At 39.0% G+C, this 8198-nt stretch overlaps 1 pseudogene; it reads left to right on the top strand.

Moving 5' to 3' along the window:
* Positions 1 to 234: 234 nt before the first annotated feature.
* Positions 235 to 1827, top strand: LOC123857216 (armadillo repeat-containing protein 1-like; annotated as a pseudogene).
* The last annotated feature ends 6371 nt before the right edge of the window (positions 1828 to 8198 follow it).

The raw sequence follows: 8198 nt of genomic DNA, 5'->3' as shown, positions 1-8198 counted from the left end.
ATGAACACTGTGAACCCATCACCTAGCTTCAAAAATTATTTATATATGTTTAATTTAAACAGTGCTGCAGCTTGCTCTTTGGCTTCTAGAGTTAACCTTGTCCTTTGCCACCGCTGAGGCTGCAGCTGCAAACAGAGGGACCCACTGTGAGGCTCCTGGGTCCCTCCACCTCATTTGTTGATGTGGCCCTGATGGTGCAGCAGGCTCTGGACCCCTAAAGCTCTGGTGTGAATTTAAGAAGATTTTGTTCATGTGTATGGCATAGAAGATGAATTCTTCCTCCTCCACCATGAATGAAGAACCTGATACTCTCTCGGTAGTTAACAAGCTATAGGATCTAGCAGCAGATCCATTAAATAGAAGAGCCATTTTCCAGGACCAGGGATGTCTGCTTGACCTTATTTTGTTTATGGACCATCCCAACTCCCCTGTTGTCCACTCAGCTTTTCTTGCTCTTCGGTACTTGGCAGAACGCCATGCTAACAGAGAAAAGATGAAAGAACTGGGGATGGTGTTAAGTTTGCAAAATGTTATACAGAAGACTACAACTCCAGGAGAAACAAAACTGCTGGCTTTGAAATTTATGACTTTCTTCAGTCTTTCAATATAGCAGATGGTGATAGTTTCAATGAAATGAATTCACGTAGAAGGAAAGCTCAGTTTTTTTTTCTGGGAACTACAAACAAACGTGTCAAAACAGTGGTTTTGCACATAGATGGTCTTGATGATACAGCTCGGACAAATCTCTGAGAAGAAGTTTTTTTAAAAATTAAAGGTCTTATTAAATAGAGACAGCCCACTTTGCTGTCTCTATTTAACTCCTATTTAGATTTAAGATTCACATCTTCTGTGCCCCTAGAAATCCTATCTGTATTGCTGTCCATAGCCATAAAGCTCCAGAAATTTAATACATGACTAAACATCTCTTTGCAGCTTAGTATTCATTATAAGATTAAAACCGAGGTTAAATCATCTTTAAAAAAAAATCCTGTTAAACTTGCACTCTATTAACAACATAACAACTAAGAAAATTAAGGCTGCAGAGCCTTCTCGTGCCTAACTCTTAATAAACTGCAAAAATGATTTTCACATTTACAGTTGACCCTTGAATGACATGGAGGTTAGGGGAACCCCCTCTTCCTCCCACAGTAGAAAATCCACGTGTAACTTCCAACTCCCCAAAACTTTACTAATAGCTGACTGCTGATGGGAAGCTTTACTGGTAACATTAACAGTCGATTACCACATACCTTGTATATTATATGCATTATATACTCTATTCTTACAATAAAGCTAGAGAAAAGAAAAAAGTTAAAGGTGTTATTAGCTTTATTTTCAAATGACTGTTCAAAGATGTGTGGTGCAGATCCGTTCAGATTTGAAAGCAGAGATTTTGGCATCAACCAAGGTTATGAAGGCTCAGCTAGTTGTGAAAGTGAAAGTGGAGAAGAGATGCTGGTCCCATTACAAGATACGCCTGTGGAAGTAGAACAGAACACAGAACTGCCTGATAACCTGCCTGAGGATGAGAGTTCCACAAGTGAGAGACAAAGCAGTGTCCCAGGACGGCTCACACCCAAAGGTTGGAGCTAGCTGGCTGAGCACAGCTGCAAACTTTTTATCCAGATTGTTTTACTGGTGACTTCACTTTGGGTCTCAAGGACTGTGTGAACCAACAAGGGGCCAGTTTTCCATTGTTGTGGTGAACCGTCAAGTGCAATTTGCAGTAAGTTATCATGAAAAGGTTTTAGAGTACATGATTGCGTATGCTGCATTTTACATTTTATTGGACATTTTGCCCCACTCGGTAGAAAGGACAGAGGTTACAGGTGGAGTTCTTTGTTTATGAAGGTATTTTGGTTTTGTTTTCCTTTAATTGCCTCACTTTAAAAAAAAAAAACATGGGTCCACTGTTAAACCAAACATATATATGTGCAGCTTTACATTTTATTTTACGTGAAGCATGTGATTAGGAAAACTAATTTTCTCCTCAAGCGTAAGGACATATCTGAAGAGAAGGGTTTTTTTGTTTGTTTGTTTGTTTGTTTTTTGGGGGGGGTTCTTTAGCTCATGTTGTGCATGAATTACTGATCATTTTTCTCTGCTTTTCTTCATGAAAGATACTTGATTTGGTATGCTTCACTGAAAGTTGAAAACATTTCTCATTATCCCCCTTTTGTGCCTTTTTTATTTTGCCAACCATGTTTATAGAAAGAACATTACTATAGAGACATTTTGTGAATTAAAATATATGCATATGAACATAGCAGTCCCCTAAAACTACAAGTCTACAAAAACTTTGCAATCTTATTTGTTGTAATTTTAATAAGATCAACAGAAAATCAGCCGAGAAGGAAACATGTATATTAGCAAAGTACTATTGGAGACTATTTGAATGTAGTCAGATGTGGTTCCATTTGACTATTGTTCAGTTTGGCTTATATCAGCTCTTAAGTGGTCTGTCCAATACTGGAAGCAACTATAAATGGTCTCTAGGCCTTACTTTGTGATCATATACCATCCCTTGCTAGGAAAAAAAATAGTAAAGAACTGACAAACTTGAAAAAAGAAAACAAAAATTGAATGTCTATAATGCCACAGTGCCACTTGGTAGAGTCTAACCTTAAAACATGAATTGCTTGGCAGAGGCCTATTCAGTAAGTATTTCTTTGTATTACCATTTGTGAATTTATTATGAACATGCAATTGTACTGAAAGAAAAAAAGACTCATATTATTGCTTATAAAGTAATAAAGCCAACATTGGTCCACTTAATCTTGTTCTCATGTCTAGCAGAAAAAAAGAAATTCAGTGAAGGTAAAATATATATATATTTATATATATTTTTTGGTAGATAAGAGCTAATTACATATATGTAATGCTTTATTAAATTTCTGAAATATTTGGCAACTAAAATTTTCCTTTTGGAAATCCAGCTAAATCCAGATCAATTTTAGTGCTAATATGATTAAGAAACTAATATGGGGAAATTGAAATTCTTTTTCATCAACATATAGAACTGCTATTTTACTGCTAGTGGAGAATGTGAGGTGAAAACTGGACACTGGAGGGTTCCTTGTATTTCCATCACTTCTCTTTTAGAGAAAATTAAAAACATTCAGTGTCACTGGAAAAAAATATTATAAAATACTTCACCAACAAGAATCTTGAGTTCATGACCTTCTAGAGGGAGGAGTAGTGAGAGGATTAGGAATGATATTTTTCATGTGTCTGGGCTCTAATGCAGATGATGCACACAACTCAAAATAGAAGCTTCCAGGGCATGTATTGCTTTAAATGCATAATACAACTTGCTGCCAGAACCAGATGTGCTGAAAAACGAAAACAAAACCACCTCCTTTCTATAGCTATTAAAACAAAGTTTACTGTTTGTTTTAACAAGTTTATATTTTATTTTGCATTGCCACACATCTGCCTATTTAAAAAACTACATCTCTTTGGTACTAATGGTTAGTACAAGTAGGTATTACAGCTTGAAGTCTGTGTGTTCTAATTCTAAGTGTTCTTTTATTCCAGGTCTTGTAGAGCAGTTAAGGCAACTGTAACAGCATTTTTTAAATATATTGCAAAATAATAAAAGGTAACATAATTAAAATTGAATGGATATTATTATTAAAAAAAAATAAACAATGCAGCAACATTCAAAATGTGCCAGTATTCTGCATGTACATGTTATTGGGACACAATAGGGGGCTAAAAACATACTATGTGTTTAATACATATTAGTTGAATTAAAATTTTTCTGGTCCTGAACTTCCCTTTGGGTTAAAGAAAGATGAGACAGGAAAAAGATGGCGGAGGAGTAGGGGACCCTATTCCAACTGGTCCCCGGAATTGAGCTGGATATCTACCAGACCACTCTGAGCACCCATGAAATCAGCCTGAGATATAAGAAGATGTGGATCTCTACAAACAGAATATTGCAGGTGGTTGGTTTTGAGGTACGAAGCAGGGACCCGTGAGTCTGTGGGCAGATATCAGAGGATAAATGGCAGTGGGAGGGAGCCTGGCCATGGGGATCCTACACCACCAGTGAGCGACAGCCTCGCGCACTGGGGACAGGGCACAGACTCACAGACCAGTAGTGGCAGGGAAAGGACTTTAGGGCAGCCCCCAGGATGGAAACCCAGAGCAGTGGGGTCACGCGTGCAAACTGGGAACGGCTGGCGGTTTTAGAAACACAAAGGGCAGAGACGTGCCCCGACCTGGAGGCAGGACTGGGAGCACTGTGGAGGGGCGCACAACCCAGGACACTGCAGGTTATAGCAGCACAGACAGAAACGGAGATAGTGTGGCCTGGAGAGCTCACTGAAGAACAGATTGTGGTCTCTCTGCTCTGAGACAGACGGTTGGAAACAGTCTCTTCTGCTCTGACTTGTGGAAGAGATGCAGAAAGCCACCAGGGAAAGCTGCCAGAGAACAAAAGCCCCAAAAACTGATTGCTGCAGAGCCCATCCCCGCCACAGGGGGGCAGGGCAACTCTGCCCACACAGAGTTGCCTGAGTAACAGCTCAGCAGGCCCCTCTCCCAGAAGACAGGCTGGGAAAACAAGAGGCCAGCAACCCTAAGATCCCAAGAAAACAGGTGCATCTTGCCTGGGTTCTGGTCAATAATTTGGACTCTATACATTCCCTCAACCACCCATCAACAGAATGACTAGGGGGAGGAGCCCCCAAAATAGAAAAGACTCAGAGATTATGACTTATGCTGAAGATTTACAAATGGATGCAGTTATAACCAAGATGTCGGAGATGGAATTCAGGCTAGCAATTGTGAAGACAATGGCTAGAATGGAGAAATCAATTCATGGCACCATAGAGTCTCTAAGGGCAGAAATGAAAGCTGAATTGGCAGAACTTAAAAATGCTATCAATGAGATCCAATCCAAACTAGATAATCTAACAGCTAGGGTAAGTGAAGCAGAAGAACGAATAAGCGACCTGGAAGACAATATAATAGATAAAAAGGGAAAAGAGGAGGCCAGGGAAAAACAACTCAGAATCCATGAAAATAGAATCAGAGAATAAGTGACACCATGAAGCGTTTCAATGTCAGAATAATTGGAATCCCAGAGGGAGTAGAGAGAGAGAGAGGACCAGAAGATGTATTTGAGCAAATCACAGCTGAGAACTTCCCTAATCTGGGGAATGAAATAAACATTCGCATCATAGAGGAAGAGAGGACCCCTCCCAAGATCAAGGAAAACAGGCCAATATCCCAGCATGTAATAGTAAAACTTGCAAATCTTACAACCAAGGAAACCATCTTAAGGACAGTTAGGGGGAAGAGATTCCTTACCTACAGAGGGAAGAACGTTAGAATAACATCAGACCTATCCACAGAGACCTGGCAAGCCAGAAAAGCCTGGCAAGACATATTCAGGGTACTAAATGAGAAGAACATGCAGCCAAGAATACTTTATCCGTCAAGTCTGTCATTTAGAATGGATGGAGAGATGCAGAGCTTCCAAGACCAGCAGAAACTGAAAGAATATGTGACCACTAAGCCGGCCCTGCAAGAAATATTAAGGGGGGTTCTATAAAAGGAGAAAGACCCCAAGAGTGATATACAACAGAAATTTACAGGGACAATCTATAAAAACAACGTCTTCACAGGCAACATGATGACAATTAATTCATATCTTTCAATAATCACTCTCAACGTGAATGGCCTAAATGCTCCCATAAAAAAACGGCACAGGGTTGCAGATTGGATAAAAAGACAGGACCCATCCATATGCTGCCTACAAGAGACTCATTTTGAACCTAAAGATACACCCAGACTGAAAGTGAAGGGATGGAGATCCATCTTCCATGCCAGTGGACCTCAAAAGAAAGCTGGGGTAGCAATTCTTTTATCAGACAAATTAGATTTTAAACTAAAGATGCAGTTAGAGACACAGAAGGACACTATATCATTCTTAAAGGGTCTATCCAACAAGAAGATCTGACAATTGTAAATATCTATGCCCCCAACAAGGGATCAGCCATCTACATAAGCCAACGGTTAACCAAAACAAAGAGTCATATTGATAACAATACCTTAATTGTAGGAGACCTCAATACTCCACTCTCAGCAATGGACAGATCATCTAAGCAGAAAATCAACAAGGAAACAAGAGCTTTGAATGACACACTGGACCAGATGGACCTCATAGATATTTACAGAACATTCCACCCTAAAACAACAGAATACTCATTCTTCTCAAGTGCACATGGAACTTTCTCCAGAATAGACCACATACTGGGTCACAAATCAGGTCTCAACCGATACCAAAAGATTGAGATTATTCCCTGCATATTCTCCGACCACAATGCTCTAAAACTGGAACTCAATCACAAGAAAAAATTTGGCAGAAATTCAAACACTTGGAAGCTAAAGACCACTCTGCTCAAGAATGTTTGGATCAACCAGGAAATGAAAGAAGAACTTAAACAATTCATGGAAATCAATGAGAATGAAAACACATCGGTCCAAAACCTATGGGATACTGCAAAGGCAGTCTGAAGGGGGAAATACATAGCCATCCAAGCCTCACTCGAAAAAATAGAAAAATCCCGAATTCACCAACTAACTCTACACCTTAAAGAACTAGAGAAAAAACAACAAACGATGACTAAGCCACACATTAGAAGAGAAATAATTAAGATTAGAGCAGAGATCAATGAATTAGAAACCAGAAACACATTGATCAGATCAATGAAACTAGAAGTTGGTTCTTTGAAAGAATTAATAAGATGGATAAACCACTGGCCAGACTTATCCAAAAGAAAAGAGAAAGGACCCAAATTAATAAAATTATGAATGAGAGGGGAGAGATCACGACTAACACCAAGGAAATAGAAACAATTCTTAGAAATTATTATCAACAACTATATGCCAATAAACTGAGCAATTTGGATGAAATGGAAGCCTTCCTGGAAACCTATAAGCTGCCAAGACTGAAACAGGAAGCAATTGACAACCTGAATAGGCCAATAACCAGTAACGAGATTGAAGCAGTGATCAAAAACCTCCCAAAAAACAAGAGTCCAGGGCCTGATGGATTCCCTGGGGAACTCTACCAAACATTCAAAGAAGAAATAATACCTATTGTACTGAAGCTGTTCCAAAATTAGAAACAGAAGGAAAACTTCCAAACTCATTCTATGAGGCCAGCATTACCTTAATCCCCAAACCAGTCAGACTCCATCAAAAAGAATTTCAGACCAATGTCCCTGATGAATATGGATTCCAAAATCCTCAACAAAATCCTAGCTAATAGGATCCAACAATACATTAAAAGGATCATCCACCACGACCAAGTGGGATTTATCCCCGGGATGCAAGGGTGGTTCAACATTTGTAAATCAATCAGTGTGATAGGACACATTAATAAGAAGAGGGAGAAGAACCATATGGTCCTCATAATTGATGCAGAAAAAGCATTTGACAAAATACAACATCCTTTCCTGATGAAAACTCTTCAGAGTATAGGGATAGAGGGAACATTCCTCAAGTTCATAAAATCCGTCTATGAAAAACCGACAGGGAATACCATCCTCAATGGGAAAAACCTGAGAGCCTTTCCTTTAAGATCAGGAACACGTCAAGGATGCCCACTCTCGCCACTATTGTTCAACATAGTACTAGAAGTCCTAGCCACAGCAACCAGACAACAAAAAGAAATAAAAGGTATTTAAATTGGCAAAGAAGAAGTCAAACTCTCTCTTTTCACAGACGACACGATACTTTATGTGGAGAACCCAAAAGACTCCATCCCCAAATTACTAGAACTCATACAGCAATTCAGTAATGGGGCAGGATACAAAATCAATGCACAGAAATCAGTTGTTTTCTTATACACCAACAATGCAACTGTAGAAAGAGAAATTAGAGAAAGGATTCCATTTACAATAGCACCAAAAACCATAAGATACCTCGTAATAAACCTAACCAAAGAGGTAATGGATCTATACTCTAGGAACTACAGAACACTCATGAAATAAATTGAAGAAGACACAAAAGATGGAAAAAATATTCCATGCTCATGTATCAGAAGAATAAACATTGTTAAAATGTCTATGCTACCCAGAGCAATCTATACCTTCAATGCCATCCTGATCAAAATTCCAACGACATTTTCAAAGTGCTGGAACAAACAATCCTAAAATTTGTATGGAATCAGAAAAGACCCC

The sequence above is a fragment of the Mirounga angustirostris genome, unplaced genomic scaffold, assembly GCF_029215605.1.
Source record: "Mirounga angustirostris isolate CCGP_5_RB_7025 unplaced genomic scaffold, mMirAng1.0.hap1 SCAF_11, whole genome shotgun sequence".
Taxonomy (NCBI): domain Eukaryota; kingdom Metazoa; phylum Chordata; class Mammalia; order Carnivora; family Phocidae; genus Mirounga; species Mirounga angustirostris.
This window is presented reverse-complemented; position numbering and strand designations above follow the sequence as displayed.